Genomic DNA, 17,160 nt, shown 5'->3' with positions numbered 1-17,160 from the left:
TAAGTGGCTTGCCCAAGGCCACACAGCTAGGTAATTATGAAGTGTCTGAGACCAGATTTGAACCCAGGTCCTCCTGACTCCAAGGCCAGTGCTTTATCCACTATGCCATCTAGCCGCCCCTGAATGCTGATCCTTAAAGCTTCATTATTCCATTCAAACAGTACAGAGAAAGCGAAGCCAAAAAAGAACAGAACTTACATTGACACGCTACTAATATTTGAGGAAGAGATCACAAAAGGCCAGGTTGGGACTCCAAATATATCATGGCCTCATTAAGGATCCAGCTGAAACTTCCCTGGAATGGTTCTGCATCTCCAAACTCACAAAGAACAGAACTATGATTTCCTAATGGCTCAAAAGGAAACATTTCAGAAGATTGAACAAAAACCCTGGGGTCTCCTTTGAGTTTACAATTCTCTTTTCAAAATACATGCTGAAAAAGAAATTGAAGTTAAAAAACTCCCTAACATTGATTTTAAGTCTCATAATGGCTACATCTTAATTAATAGCTCTTTGTACCCTACTTGAATTGCAGAATGGCATGATGAGCTAGAGGTCACTTGCACTTCTTAGGGCCTATAGGCATCTGCGGAATATTAGCAGATTTATTGGGTAGAAGGAACTTCCTCTTCTGGGACTCCCTACTCCAAGAGAATCCAATATCTAGGATAAAAAAGCTTATCTTCTTAGGTACTGACTCAGGAAGGGCCATCCTTTCCTCACAGTATAGACTTAAGTGTTACAGAGACTTTGCTGAGAAGACAAAGAAGCAGCAGCAACAGAAATATTTCTGACATTTCAATGTCAGTTTTTTAAGCCAACATTAAAGTTGGTCTGAATTTTCAGTGAGATTATAGGATCATAGTTCTAGAACTGGGAGGGACTTCAAAGGTCACCTTGGTCAGCTGTCTTATTTTACAGATGAGGAAACTGAGGTCTGGGGAACTGACAACAGGTTGATATAATATGTATCAGAGGCATGTCCAACTTCAGGGGCTCCCCTTATTACTTCAGGCCTCTCCCTACTCCAGTTCATGCCCAGTTGTTTTGTTCTTCCCAAAGTGCACCACCCTTGTCTTCCTCCTCCTTCCAACTCCAGGGGTTCCCCTTATTTGGGCCCCTCCAGGGCCAAATAGAAAATCCTGTTTGACTTTCAAAGCCTTCCATAGCTGCCCCCTTCCTGTCTTACCAATCTACCTATACTTCATTTTCCTTTCCACACAAACTGCAGTCTAGTGACACTGGATTATCATCCAAGATACTCCAACTCCCAAATTTTCATTGACTAATTCCCTGGGGTCTCTAGCTCCATCGTCTAGCTTCAAGTCCCCATCTCCATCAATGCTAGCTCCTTTCTTCTACACTTCTTTCCAATTTCTCCTGTACCTGGCCATATTTTTCCATGTTATCTCCCCTATTCAAATGAGTTCCTTGAGAGAAAGGCCTACTTTGTCTTTGTGCATATCATGATTGCCCAACACATAAGAAATCATTTTACTTTACATCAAATACAGCATCTTTTCTATATCGTTCTACTTGATATAAAGGAAACAAAAGAAAGGGCAACGGACAGGTAGCAGTCACCTTCCTGAAAGAGGTAGTCATCAGAATTGTTTTTTTACCCAGACTCTCAGAGCTGGATGGCCCTTCAAGGGCAGCATTCTGAGCAGTTTATACTCCCCCGACTCACTCAAGTGAAATGAAGAGGTTGTTGGCAAGAACCTAGAAGCCTTGGAGGATAAGCAGTTGCCCTGATCTTGAAGGGAGGTTCGAGCTTCTAGGAGGCAAAAGAAGTGAAGTATTTCAACCACATAATACAATGTCTGGAAGATAAGAAATCAAGTGTGTAGTTTCAGGAGAAGGTATAAGTTACTTGGCCACTCTCAGTAAGAATGCACAATACAGTTCAAGTCAACTAGGAAAGGATGGCTGGGACCAGACTTATTACTGTTATTTTTGCTATGAGATAAACTTCCCCATCCAATGTTTAATCATTTGATAAAAACCTTGGATACAAAACAAAGACCAACAACATCCTTTGAGGGTTCCCCCCATCCAAAGAATCTCTGGTTAACCAAAATCCTCATTTTGAGCATCTTGGATAATTCTTTCTAAGCCTCTTCCTTCTCTGTAAACACTTCACTCCCACCCTCCCCTTATTATTTCATTTTTAAATTTTTTTTAAGATTACTTGAGATTTGCAACCCCACCCCCACCCCCATGGAAAGCAGTGTCAGTCTTTCATTTATTTCCATTATTTCATTCTTAAAGACAAAATATTTTTCTATCTAATGTGCGCTTGCTGAAGAGGAAGAAACTTCTAGGGCTCTAGGCAAAGCCGTGTCTAACGTGACCATCTTTTCAGGTGAAAGTCTTAAGAAATATTTTTTACATCTGTGAAAACCCGACTAAAGTATTTCCATTTAAACTTCATTTCCTTACCATAAACCTGATGATGGATCATAGCACTTGAATCACCTTCTATACATTAGCTCAATAGCAATTTTATGGGAATGGAGGATACCTTTTTTTTGTTTTAAAATGTGACATTTTTTGCTTTTTTATTTTGTTAACTATTTCCCATTTACATTTTTATTTTTTATTCTCATTTTGTACAATTTTTTTACATTAACATTCTTGTTTAAGAGTAAACAAAATACCCCTCCCCCATATAGCCTAGCTTGAGTGATAAAATAAAGGGGAGAGAAAAAAATTAAAATAAAAAATAGTAGTAATTGTAGGTATGGTCAGGTGGCGCAATGGACAAAGCACCAGCCCTGGAGCAATGAGCACCCGAGCCCACATCCAGCCCCGCAGACTCAAATCACCCAGCCATGTGACATGCAAGCCACCCAATCCCCACTGCCCTGCAAAAAACAAAAAGAAAAAAGACCCAAAATAAAATAAAATAGTAATAGTAGTGGTGGCTGGGTGGCGGACAGAGCTTTGGCCCTTGAGCCAGAAGCAGAGGTAGAGTTGAGTTGCATGGTCACAGAACATTAGTGCTAAAGGTGAGCTGTGACATTCTTTCCCATACACACCAGGTTAAGGATATGCTAGTCACCAGCTGCCTCGAGTTTCATGACTCCATAAACCCAGATATATGTTAGTACCACTGGAAGCTAGGGTTCTAAGGCCATACATTCCAAATCTGAACAAATCACAAGGCAGTCACTCCTTTAATGATGTTTATTTATTTTTTTTGACAAGAAATACAGAAGTTATTCTCTGAAAATTTTCAGAACATGGTTAATAGTGTTATAGACAACCTTCAGTAGTTAACAAATTCTAGTGACATTTTCACAGTATTACAAATTTGTTTAGTTGCAAGGAATGCTAGAAATCAGCTTAGTAAAAAAGGTAGTTTTTTCCACAACCAAATTCTTACACTCCTTCAACTTTATTCACTAATTTATTGAGAACTTTTCATTTAAGAAACGTGATTATAGAAAGTGTCAAGAAAATAGGCCAATCTTGGGTATATATTTTGAGTCAATTCTTTGTCTTTTCCCAGTTGAGTTTTCCAATTGTTTCCATTTGTGGGTGATTTCTCCTGCTATATCTTCATCTCCAACTCTTTTTTACAAACGCGGGCAACCGATTAAGTGATTTTTCCAGTAGGCATTTTGAGGTCTTGTTTTCCTAGGATACAGTTAAATAGGCTGTGACATTAAAGGACTTGGTCTAAGTTCCTTTGCCCTCTCCCCACTAGAACAACTTCAGAGATCCACAGGTGTCATGGATCTAGGCTGACAAAGGAAGAAGGAAGAAAGCAAAGGCCCAAGGAGGAGAAAAAAGGCTTTTGTTTCCTGGGCATCCCCCTTTGACCAGGACATTCCTATAGTTCCTTGTAAAATGTTTCCTATGGGAGGATGGGTTATTCCCCTTAGAAAGTTCTCTTAGGTGTAGTAGTAACTTGAAATCTCTGGTCTGCTGTTCACTCCAAGTCTAACTAGGGTAAGTGGCACACTGAATAGAGCAGCCTCAAATCCAGTCTCAGAAGTTAACATTTTCTAGCTGGGTGGCCTGTATCCAGAGCCATTTCTGCTCATGCTGATTTGTATTTTGGCCACTGGACCTAACCCCCCCTCCACATCCAATTCATGTCCTTCCCAATCTTCCACCTGTCTCATGTCCTGAGTTCCTCAAATGCAAGGATAAATGATACTATTATTTGATTAGTAAGATGATCTGACCAACCTCTATAAGTGGATGTAGCAGGGCACATTCCATATTTCCCAGGGCAGATGGTGTCCAACACAGCATGAGGCAAAAGGAAATGGATCACATCCCCATCCTGGAACCCATTGTAGGTGTGATCCTGGGTAGGGATATCCCAGGACTGGGAATAAGAGGCCGACATCCACACAACAGCAGGTTCCTCTGCAACTTGGACTTACTGGCACAAAAATTAAGTCCGGAGGATGCCTGAAGATAATGGAGTACAAACACACAATTAAAGTCAGGGAAGCAAACAACATTGGAAAAATGCAACTGTGACCTCATCCCAAAAAAAGGCCCACTCAAGAACCAGTAAGGTATTGAAACCAATGAAAAGGCCATGCAAGTTCAATATCAACAGTGTTCACACTTCACAACACACACTGGATGAGAGCAAAGGGGGAGGGCCTTAATCCAAGTTTCCTTTTTCATACTTCCCCCACCAAGGACAACAATTTCAGAGATCCCTGGGTGTCATGAATCTAGGCTAAGGGAGGAGGGAGGGATAAAAGAAGGGCCCAGGGAGAATATGGGAGGTCCTTGCTTGCTGGATTCCTCCTTGTGCTTCTTCAGATGGGAAACGTGGGGCTGTCCATGTCTTGTTGCATCAAGCAACATAGCTATTGCTCCCTAGGCTGGTAGAGTAACTCTCCCACTCCAAAGAACACAAGGGTTACAACAAAGAATATAGAAGAGACAAAAAATCCCTGACAAATACTGCTCAAGACTAGGGGAAGAACAAGGGAAAGGGACCCTAGTCTCCAGGATCACAAGGCCCCTCTGAGTATGACATGAGAGCTCTTGGCAATACCGTATGCTCCCCACCCCACCTGGGCAAATATGCCAAGTCTAAGTCTAAGCATACCTTTGGGCCCCCCACCCTACCAGTTCCAAGTTCCAGGTTAAGTGGAAGGGGCTGGAAACGAAATGAGAAGGAGGAAGGATCAGTGGTTCAGGCTCTTAGGACTTGTTCTGTCCACAACTGTGGACTAACCTGAGAGTTTCATAGGCACAGAAAGGGCAGGGCAGCTTTTCTTCCAACATCATGCGTGCAATGTAGGGAAATGGATTCCACCGTAGCTGCAGGAAAAAACAAAGTAAAAGAAGGCTGTAAGTTGGGGAGGGTTCCCTGCATCTTTTGTCCCCACAACAGAATAGGAGTGGTGACCCCCCCTTCTATCCACTGCCCAGATGGGGAAGAGCCAGTGGGTTACTTCAGGTAGCTCTCCGTCTGTTCTTTCTGCTCGAATTCCACGAGGAGTTTAGATCTTGGTGCCTCGAGTTGGTGACTAGTCTCCAGGTCCCTCCCAGCATTGCAGCTCTAGGTGCTCAGTAGAATAACATCTAGAGTGGTAACGCTGAGAGGAACCTCAGAAAAGGAAGACTGGCAGCATGACCTCCAGTTACCTGTACCTGTAGGACAGGGGAACCTCCAGACATGACCCTCCCTTTCAACCCCTGCTGGTCTAAGCTGATGGCACAAATCTGGGGAACCTTATGTGGCCCCAGAATGTGGTCCCAGACCAAGGCCTGCCACACCTCTCCCCATGGCCTGAGGAAGCCAATATGATGACAACCTCCCCTTCCTCTCCACTTTGGAAGGCCCATGTGCCTTGTGCCTGAAGGTCCAGCTGTGTGGCTCTCACCATCACAGAACCATAAGGTCCTTGGGCATCTGAGGTGATTGAACCCCAGCCCAAACTCGGTATCTTACAACATCCAGAACTTAGGAATCAAGGCCACGATATTGCTGTCTACCCGCAACAGATAAGGGCACTAGAGCAGTTGATATGCTCCAATGCCCAAGACAGCAGCATGCTCTGCCCTGGCCTTGAGAAATCTAGCAGACAAAATGACCACCCTGACCATGCATGTACTCAGAGCCCTCGGCAAAGAGATGGCCGCCATGGCCACACCTTGATGAGCAAACATGGATACCTTGTCACACCGGAAAGAATAAGCAACATGGCTACCCTGGCTTCACTCCAATGAGTGAGCAACATGGCTGCCCTGCACACACCCTCATGAGTAAGCAAGGTAGCTGCTGTGGACACAGCCAAATGAAGAAGCAAGATGGCTACTCTGTCCACATGTTGACGAACAAGATGGCTGCCCCGCCACACTCTCATGAATCAGCAAGATGGCTGCCGTGGCCACACCTTGAACAGTAAACAAAATGGCTGCCACAGCCACACCCCAATAAGTAAGCAAGATGGCTGCCCTGGCCACACCCCCAAATGAAGAAACAAGATGGCTATTCTGTCCACATGTTGACGAACAAGATGGTTGCCCCCTACACTCTCGTGAATCAGCAAGATGGCTGCCGTGGCCACACCTGGAAGAGTAAAGAACATGGCTACCCTGCCCCCGCCCCATGACTAAGCAAGATGGCTGTCCTGACCCCCCCCACACACCTCAAGGAAACCACGCGGCTGCCCCCCAGCCAGCCATGCTCCCCTGGGCCCCCCTGTCTCAGAGTCCCGCCTGTGCAGCCCCCCTTCTCGGCTCGCCTCCACCGGCCCCAGAGCCCGCGAGTTTCTTGAAAGCACAAAGCCTCAGGGCTGAGAAGGCGCCCGGATCCCCTCTCCAGCTAAGCCCAGGCCCCCAAGTCCCCGGGTCCCCCCAAGCCCCCGGGTCCCCCCAAGCCTCCGGGTCCCCTCAAGCAATACAACAAGGAGCTCATCCCCGGCGCTAACAAGGCCCCCGAATGCCCAAAGCTGCGCCGTGAGCACAGCCTCGGCCGGCCGGGGATGCCGGGGCGGGCATAATGGCGGCGCTTTCCACCCCCCGCGCTGTGAGGAGCCCGCCTCCCGCACACACGCTGCCAGGGCCCCGCAACAGCAGCTACACTCCGGCTCCGCCACGACCGGGGCTCCAAGGCCTCAGCCCCCCCACTTGTGCAGGCTCCGGGCCACACGACAGCCCGGCTGTCCCCCCCAGCCCCGTCTCCCCAGGAGCCCGCCCTCCAGGCTCCCCTGCCACGAAGAGGGGCTCCGGGCCAGAGGAAGGCAGGCCCCGCTGGCCAGGCCCCGCTGGCCAGGCCCCCGCAAGCTCAGGGCCCCTTGAGCAGAGCAGATAGCCACCCCCCTCGACTGCCCACTGCCCACCGCCCGCTGTCCCGTTCTCCTACCTCCATGGCCCAGGCTTCAGAGACCCTGGGGAAGAGACCACCTCCAGCGACCCAAAGCGAAGCGTGTTCCGCGGCCCAAAGCTCCCAAGCCCGGAGGTGCTCAGTCCCCGGGGTAGCGCTCCGTCCAAGACCGCAGCGACCCAAAGCGTGGCCTTAAGTAGAGGAGCTGCGGGGGGCGGGGGGGACCCAGGCGCCGCCCCCAGACGTGGGCACGCGGAAACCCCTGCCGGGCCCTACCAGGACCCTATCCACAGGCAGAGGGGGCGGCAGGGAAACCCCGTAGAATCCAACCACGTGGCCCCCACTCCTCCCTCTACGGGGCCCCCTGGAGACAGGGTGCCACCCCCCCACATGGTACTGCTGTGGTCACGTGGCCAGTCCTCTCGCTTCGTAGTTACAGGGGTGGGAAGGGAAACCCCGTGGGGACTGGCGGCACGCCTCCCCGCCCCCCAGCGGCACCCGCCCCTCCCCCACCCCCGCTCCCATCCAGGTCCAAAGCCTCCCAGGGCCTCTCTCCCCTCCCCGCAGAAGCCATGGGCGCCCAACGCAACAGCAGGCCTGTAGGAAGGGCATGGAGCCAGGGCTGCGGCGGCTCGCCGGGACACCTGGGGGACGGGAACGGGCACCCTTCACCTCCAGCCAACGTGGCTTCCTCTTGGCCTCAAGCAGGAGGACAACGAGGGGGTGGGGGTTGGCCCGGCTGGGCATCGAAAGCTTGGCTCAAACCTATGTCCTTCAGCTGCCGCCGGCAGCGGCACAGCGGCCCATGGGGAAATGGCCATTGGGAGGCCCGGAGACTCCGGCCCATGCCCAGGTCCTTTCACGACTGCCGCTGGGGGCTTCCTGGCGGCTCCGTCCGGGCCAGCCGCTGCTAGGGCTCTGCCAGGCATCCGACTCAAGGGTGGCATACAGGGCTGAGGCCAGTCCACTGGGCCCTGTGATGAAAATCTAATCCTGGGCATTTGTACAACCTTTTTGTTTTCTTTATAACTAATATTAACACTCCTCTTTTTCATCCTCTCTTCCCCCTATGTCTAGCCTAGTATCCTAAGTATTCAAATAAGAATATATTATTTGCAATTGTCCTTTCTCTTCTGGAAAGTATATTTAATCAAATCACATAATTTTAATTTGCATATGCATTAAACCATATGGTTTGCATATGCTTTACATTTAGTTCTTTCATGCAATATACCCAAAACCTCATCATAAACATCAAAAGGTTAAATTTTAGCAGCCCTTCAAATTCAGGCAATTCAAATATTTGTTCAAATGTTATGCTTGTTGAAAGCAAGTTGTATTCCAAATCAAATAAAGGATTTACTTCTTTCCTAATCTGTCTGATTTTAGGATTCACACATACCTTTGCAGGCAGGGCCTATATGGAGCCCACTAGTAGTCTATTCTTCCTCCTGATGATGAAACACATCATTCTTGTTAGCTAGATGCCCATTTTGAAAAAAATTTAAAGCCAAATCACAACAAGGCATCAATACCATTAAAACCAATGCAGTTCTTCAAAGACACTTTTATGTTCAATTAAATCACCTGAACCTGAACAAACACTTCCAAGTTTCTTTAGAAGACAAACAGCAGCCATGGATATGGTTGGCAGTGACACAAATTTTCAAAAGAATGCTGTTTGACTTTCATATAATACCTGACAAGGAAATTTACCATTAATCTACAGAGGGAAGCAGTCCCCAAAGATAGGATCCCCATGTTCTTGTTCCATAAATTTAACACATCTTAATCTTCACAATTTTGCTTCGCTTTGCAAAGGATCTGAATGAATATAGATGAATCACTATACAGCAATACTTTCTCGTGTCCTTTATTTCCAATGTGTTTGTTAAGAATGTAGAAATATATTTAAAATTTTCTTCTTTAGTAAAACTGAAAATATTTTAAAATAATAAGTCATAATAACAATCTGATTTCCAAGCAGAGTGATATATAAATGTCATTAAACATAATGTTTTCATACTCAAATATTATTTTTAAAACACCAGAAAAAATATAAAAGAACTTTTCTTAACTTTAACCTCATAAACATAATGGATTTTACATATGATAAATTCAACACATTATCATAACTCTTCCCTATGATGTGGAAATGGCAACAAAATCAGATAAAGAAACTAGAAAAATCCCTTCTATTGACAGTAATTTCAATACTTTTATCTAATGACAAAAAGTATTAAAATGGAAAGTTTGCATTTTATTATTATCTTCCATGGTTATTATCTTGAAAACAAGAAATTCTTTTGAATGAGAACTATAAGCAGTAAAAGAACTAATGTGGTAGACAAGACTTTGAAAAATAAAAGTCCACTGAAACATTAATCAAAATCTCACTTCATTACAATCATTTGGATCAAAAGGGAATTTCAATTCATTTTGAGTCACATTCACTAAGAACAAAAGGATCATTATGAATACAACTTAAGCTGAGGCCTACCTGGAAAACACTTCCATTTTTTTTTGTCATCAATGATCTTTCACACCTTGTCATGGCATCATCTCCCTGATGTGGTCTTCTTCAAAAATGAAGGTCAAATATTATTAAATATTTTTACCCTACACTAAAAAGAAACTGCATCAAACCAGTGGACACTGAAAATAATCTCATCAATCAAAATAGGTTGGACACAGTGGTTAATTAAGTTACATATAAAATTTTACAGAAAGGAACTTTTACAAGCTTTCCCCTAATTAACACAGTTTATATATTGCCTTAGTTTTCTAAGCCAGAAACAATATACCTAATTAAATTATTCTTACCACAACAAAAATTTTACAAGACCTTAAAAATATGGTATATTTTTATTGTTAGCTAGATCACTAGAAATGATCCTTTATAGATAATTCTTTTGAATAGCACTGACTAATTTGCTGTATCACTTCCACATTAAATTATAGAAATATATCCTTAGCAGAAATAAGCTTGAAAATCATAACTACACAATTGTACCCCCATTTTGTGCAAGGATTTTTGCCAGAATTCTACAATTATTCTTATAACAGTACGCATGTCAAAACACTGAAATAAAATAACCCCAATAACTCAGTTCAGGGATGAGGAAGTTACACACAAGCTGAAGGGGGCAATAACATGGAGAGCAGAGGTGAGGACTTTTAAATGAGTGGCAGTAGCTCAAAGGCTTAATTCTTTCAGTCTAGGGAAGGAATTCTTTTGTTGATAGCACTTGCCTTATGCCATGTGTCAGTCCTTGCCAGGGAGGGGCAAGGTACTTTATTAAAAGTTCATTGATCTCATCCCAATAATACCAAATATGGTGGCTTAAATTTTGTTCATTGCACATCCAGACTTCCTTCCAGAAAATTGTCTCAAGAATGTTGAGTTTATGAAGTCATTGTATTTAATTAAAGGGATAATAAAAAATAGCATTTGCCTTCTAACAACTGTTAGTAAGTGAACCTCATTATGACCCAGGGAGATGGTTCCCTTTATTTCCTTTAACAAATCCCACAACTTCACAAAAAATCACTCAAATAAAAAGTTTCCTAATATAGTGAGATAACAAATGCTAAACTTTACTTAAAATGAGACCAAAATAGATTGCACCTGAATTTCACAGATAGTACAGAAATTCAATTTATAATTTCAATTTAAAAAAAAAAATTGCACAAGAGTTATTTGAGTGACCATTTGGTTAACTTAAACTCTAAGATCCCCTGACTCCACATGACAACTTGTCAGATAACAAGTAGACTCCATTACTCTTTTTAAAAAATATTTATTTATTTTGATATTTTTATTTATTCATTTATTTTTACTTAATGTAATAGGGTTAAGTGAGTTGCCTAAGATCACACTAGGCAATTATTAAGTGTCTAAGACTGGATTTAAATTCAGGTCCTCCTGACTTCAGAGCCTATCCACTGCACCACCTATGATTCCATTACTTTTAAACTTTCCTGATTTGCATTTTTCTAAAGATTTTTAGACTACAAAATACTCAGAAATGTATATAAAGTTTTCTTAAAATTTTAAAATTTCATAAAGGAAGAATTCCACTCTCTACTTTTTAGAGCATTGTTTTACTAAATTATTTTTTTTCCCAAACAGTGATTTTCCTCTCAAAGAGTTCACATCTCTCAGTCACCCATTTTCAGTAATTATAAAAACTTCTAGGAGCCATGCAGTGGCCTATGCTACTGTAGAAACACAAGTTGGGTTTCTGGCCACCCTGAAGAATTAGAAGTCTATGGTTTAAAGTCCTTTGGGATTCAGCCCTATTAAAACTGGTATATTAAGACTCAGTAAGCATGATAGCTTTAGGACCAGATACAATTATTTAATTACCATGGAATTGCAGTAAGCAACAATGCATACTCTATAATAGATTCATTCTGTTTCTGGTCAACACAATTTTAAATTCCCAAATGTTGAGTTTATGAGAAAATGTGTCCTTATGAATAATCTTAGCAGTCACATTTACCAATTTTACTTAATATTAGATCATTTAGGACACTCAAAATATCATGAAGCACAATCATGCATTTTAAAAAGTTAAAAACTTCCTTAATTTGAGTTAATATATACTTTAATTATCTTGCATATATATTTATAGTTATCTAATTAAAGGAGATTGTATAGCTTAATACATTTCTTAATGCCAATTAGCCATTAGTAGGTAGCCCTGTTCCTTTTTTCTTTTTAGGGCTAAATCTTAGCTCCAAAAAATTCCTAAAGAATTGTATCATCAAACCTTCTGCTTGATTCAACCTAATTTAGTGACTGATTTCAAAAAGGCAAGATTATCTTTGTGCAGTTTGTCAATGAAATAAAATCACTATAGCTTTCTTTAAAATCTTCAGTTAGAGGGGGCAGCTAGGTGGATAGCGAACCAATCCTGGAGTCAGGAGAACCTGAGTTGAAAAATGGCCTCCTACTCTTAATAATTACCTAGCTGTGTGACAATGGGCAGACCACTTAAACCCATTTGCCTTGTAAAAACTAAATAATTATTAAACAAACAAACAAATAAATAAATAAATGAAATCTTCAGTTAGGCGCTGACATCTTGAAAATGATGACATCCTAAATAAGATGATAGTCTGCTCTTGTATATTAATTTTAAATTAGTCTTTTTAAACAATTAAATCTAAAACCCAAACAAATAAAAGGGGTAATTGACACTTTAGAATTTTTATTTCACTTACACTGGGGTGAGAAATGAACTCAGTTGTCCATGGACCTTATTTTCTCGAATGTTATCAAGCAATCTAACATTTTCAGTTTTATATATATATATATATATATATATATATATATATATATATGTATTTATGAACAGTTACTATTAGAATATGATTTACATTTTCTATATTCTATTCTAAAATCAAAAACTTGATTTCTACTTGGGAGATCCTAAAATTAGTGCTTTGCTGTTTTGATATTAGAATCTTAATTTACCTTTTCAAATTACATCATATCTGGGATTCCCACTCCCAATATCTTTTGCTATACAGTACTTATACGTATGTAAATTAAAAATCAAATTATAAAACCTTTCATAATCTTATTCAACCTCTCTGATGGGATTCCCCTCCTCATTTCCAATTCCTATATTTAAATTTTAGCCACTCCTGAGGCCCGGGCAGCCACTTTGTTTACTGGAGGTGCCAAATGGGGGGGGTAGGGCAGCCATCTTGCTTACTCCTCGGGGTGTGGCTGTGGCAGCCATGTTGTTTACTCCTCGGGGTGTGGCCAGGGCAGCCATCTTGCCCAGTAGTGTCTAAATGGTCATTAGAAAATAAATTTTGGTTTCAAAATCATCTTCTCCAGTTCCTCATAAAAAAGGCAAGAAATGCACTGCCCATTATATATCGGAAGCCATGCAAAACTTGTATTCATTCATATTAGCCATTTCACAGGGCAGAAAAATAAGACCAAAATATAAAATTGCTTTTGTCCTAAGTCCAAAGTTCTTGGAGATCCTTCTGGTGAACCACTTAGATAAGGCAGTTGATCAGTATGAAATTGCGGATCCAATGGACCATCTACTGCTTCTCTCCATTTTGTCTCAGACCATATTATTTTGCCCCTGGTTTTTCTGACACTGTCCCCTGGATTTTTTCTTAGGGCTCAGTAGTAGTCTTTCCTTATTATGGGGTCACAACTTGTTTAGCTACTCTGTGACTGGTAAATGACCAAATGGTCATTCTAACAGCACTAAGGCACTTCACTTACCTGGAACAAAAACCAAAGTTCACCTGAGCTTTGGGTGCTGCATCATCTACTTGAGAAGATGGAGATGGCAAGATGAGGCTGCCTGGGTGAGAAACTTTGGGTTGGTCATATGGCATTTTGCTCCTAGTGTCTCTTAAGTACTGTGTCTTAAGGCCTGGGTTAACAAAAGGGTTCAGTGTAATGAGGGGCAATATAGAAATAGCTACAGAGAATATTTAAGATACATGGGGGGGAAGACTTAAGGGGAAGGCCTCTTCGGAGGTAGGTCTTCATGTGAGAGATCAACAGGGCCCATATTCCAGGGGAAGGCATTTGTTAGGAAAAAAGGTCTCAAATCTGGGTTGTTCAAGAAATAGCCAGGAAGCTTCTATCACTGGCTCCCATTACCCAACACGGTTTGAAGTTGAAGATTGGAGATGTAGAACGAAAACAGGTGATGGAGGGTTTCCAACACCAATGGGGATTTTTAGATCCTGGAGGTGTTAAGCTGCTGGACTTAGAATTAGTGAAGGGGTGGGCATAGTGACTTGCTCAGACCTTTGCTTTAAGAAAATCAGTTTGATGTTTTAATGGAGAATGGACTGGAGGGTTAACCAGTAGTTCTGGTATGACCAGGGAGCTTTCTTCATTAGAAAAGAGAAGGGGGCATATCAACTACATGTTAGGAATGTAAAATTCCTAGGCCTTGGGAGTGAAGAATCATGGGTGACTTAGCTAGTTTGTAACCCTGTGTGACTAGGAGGATAATAAATAATGAGCAAATTAGAAAGAAGGAATATTTTGGTGGGAAAGATAAGTTCAGTTTGGGGTATGCCGGAATATCCCAGATTCCAATCAGCATTTGGAGATTGGGTGTCTGGAGTCAGTAGTTGGGGCTGGATAAGTGTTCAATGAGTCTATATAAGCTGATGAAATCACCAAATAATATAGAGGAAAAAGAGAAGGGGGTCCAGAAAAGAACATAGGGGATACCCAGAGTCAGGCATGACCTATATCAGGGCTGTCCAACCTTACTTTCAAAAGTTTTTATTGAAACAACAGATGATCTATTTTCATTTATAATTTGAATGAGAGCTCTGCAGTAAGTAGCTAGTGCAAAGCAGGCACATGCGACCCACTGGCCACATTTTGGATAGCCCTGACCTAGATGAAGCTCTACCAAAGGAAACTGAGGAATGGTCAGCTAGGTGGAAGAAAACAGGAGATAGGATAATATCAAGAAGAGGGTTACTGATTACAGTGAGAAAAGTCTTGAGGGAGACCCATTAAAAGGAGATTGCAGTAGTTCAGACAAGAGATGGTGGCAGTGACCAAGGCAAACTTGGGATGGGATTGTTGTTTGTCCTGTCATCTTGAAGACCATGACATCAGGAAGGTGATGCCACGGTAAGCACATGAATTGATTGGACTGAGGGGTGCTGAAGGAAGAATCAACGGAATTTGTCAACAGCTTGGCTAATGGGGGAGGGGGGTGAGAGTGAGAAATCAGATGAATGTGAGAATGATCGTGCTCTGTATAGTAAAAAGGAAGGTAGGAAAAATAGGCAGAATTGGGGGGGGGGAATCTAACTAGGTACTGGTTGATGACAATAGGGGACCTCCTGAAGTGGTGCTATGTAATCAAATTTACAATTCTTGAAGTTCTAATGATGTAAAAATAGCAAATGCTTCTAGTTTCATAGAAGTCTGTAGGATAAACTCAAATAGTGTATTCAGAACTCCCAAGAATCAGTACCTAGTTTTAATGAGTTCAGTTGGGGTCTGGTTGAATTTTGGTGCCAGTCTGGGGTCCTTGCTGCCCCCCAGCTCTGGGTACTACAACGTATTTGTTTTGCAAGGCAATGGGGTTAAGTGACTTGCCCAAGTCCACCACAGCTAGGTAACTATTAAGTGTCTGAGGCTGGATTTGAACCCAGGTCCTCCTGACTCCAGGGCTGGTGCTGTAGCCACTGTGTCACCTAGTCACCCCAACCATGATAGTAGATACTATTGACAAAGACATTTCAGTCTAGATATTCCCTAGGCATTTCAAACTCAAAAGTTAGGTAGCATGGTGAAAAAAGAGCTGGGCTTAAGTCAAGGGAACCTATTTCAGTGTCAGACACTGGTTCCATAATCCTGGGCAGGTCACTTCACTTCTGCTTGCCTTATTTTCCTCACTGGTAAAATGAGACTTAAAATAGCCCCTCTCTTCTATTTTTGGAGGATCAATGACATAATCTTTGTAAAGTGTGAAGCACAGGGCCTGGTACCCGGAAAATGCTAGGTGCCTGTTAAATATTGCTATTACTACTATTGTCATCATCATCAAAATGAAGCTTTTTCTCTTCCCTCTACAGAACTTTCTTTTCACATCTCCCTTCTCTCTGACTCCTAGGCTTTCCTCCTCATTCTCCCTTACCTCCCAGACCCAAGGGTCAGAGTTGGCCATTCCTTCTCACATTCATTCTGACAGTCCTGCTCATGTGCCCCCCACCCAGTGGTCCAGACTAAATTACCTTTGTAATTTCCTGCCTGCTCTACCATCCTAGTCTCTCCATTTCCAGTCTCTGCCTATTCTAATCAGTCCTCTACAGCACTACTGAAGTGATTTTCCCTTCTGGGCAAATCCAGCTGTTACTTTTCCTACTTAATAAAATCCAGCAACTCCCCAATGCTCCAAGGACACACTCTAAATCTCTGGCTGCCTTTTATAGCCCTTCCCAGTCTGGCCCAAACCCCTCTCTCTCTCTAGTCTCATTATACACTAACTTGCCTTCTACAGTCTATTCTACGTACAAAGCACTAACTCTAAGCCCTCTGCCCCCTTTTTCAGCAGTGTCTGTTCCTCATGTATGGAATGAACCATAGTCTCCCAGAATCTCCCATTATATTCAAGGCTTTGCACAACCTTCTTCCACCAGGTAGGTGGCGCTCTCCTTCCCTCAACTATCCTCTAGTTATGTTGTCTTTATGCCGCCCCTGTCCTGCTCAAACATGAAGCCTCTTAGTACAGGGTGAGTTTCCATATTCTATGTTCCCAGGGCCTCTTACCCAGCTGTTTGGTTAATTTACTCCCCCATGCGCGCACAATTAATGTATCTGCTATATATTAATAATGTGCTCAACACACAGCCATTGATACACTACATGCCTATAAATAGACATGAAAAGCATAAGGCTCTAGTGAGAAGCATAAAATCTTTTCTTTTTTGTTCCTATAAGCCCAAGACTTGGGCCAGGCCTGAGACATCTTTGTACACTGCCCCCTCCAAAAAAAATCCTGCCTTCTTCAACACACACACACAAAATAGCACAACATACTTCGTGTTGCTGCAGATCAGTTGATGGAACTGCATTTCTCTGAAATGTCCCATGGGACATTTCAGGGAAATTTTCCAGGGTTGGAAATGAGGGTCAAGTTGCACCATAGAAATGGCTGATCTAAGGTACTTATGCAGAGGTCTCATGAAGCTGTGGCATAAATAGTGATGGAGGCTGATGGGCCACGTGACTGTAGAGTTCCAGTTTCTCTTTCTGGTCCTAGAGGTTTTTTGTAGAAGCATCTATTGGAATGCTGGCCTCAGGGACCAGGTTGTCTTTGCTGCTT

The 17,160-nt window shown here is 42.8% G+C and overlaps 1 long non-coding RNA gene across 1 annotated transcript; it reads right to left on the bottom strand.

The window, feature by feature from the left end:
• Positions 1–3,174: 3,174 nt before the first annotated feature.
• On the bottom strand, positions 3,175–7,504 carry LOC141502495 (uncharacterized). The gene is made up of 4 exons (XR_012472555.1): positions 7,352–7,504; positions 5,216–5,301; positions 4,201–4,428; positions 3,175–3,642 (listed from the first exon to the last, which is right to left on the bottom strand). It is a non-coding gene; the product is annotated as an uncharacterized LOC141502495 (long non-coding RNA).
• Between the last annotated feature and the right edge of the window lie 9,656 nt (positions 7,505–17,160).

This window comes from Macrotis lagotis, chromosome X, assembly GCF_037893015.1.
Source record: "Macrotis lagotis isolate mMagLag1 chromosome X, bilby.v1.9.chrom.fasta, whole genome shotgun sequence".
Classification (NCBI taxonomy): Eukaryota; Metazoa; Chordata; class Mammalia; order Peramelemorphia; family Peramelidae; genus Macrotis; species Macrotis lagotis.
The sequence above is the reverse complement of the archived record's forward strand: the minus strand, read 5'-3'. Positions and strand labels throughout refer to the sequence as shown.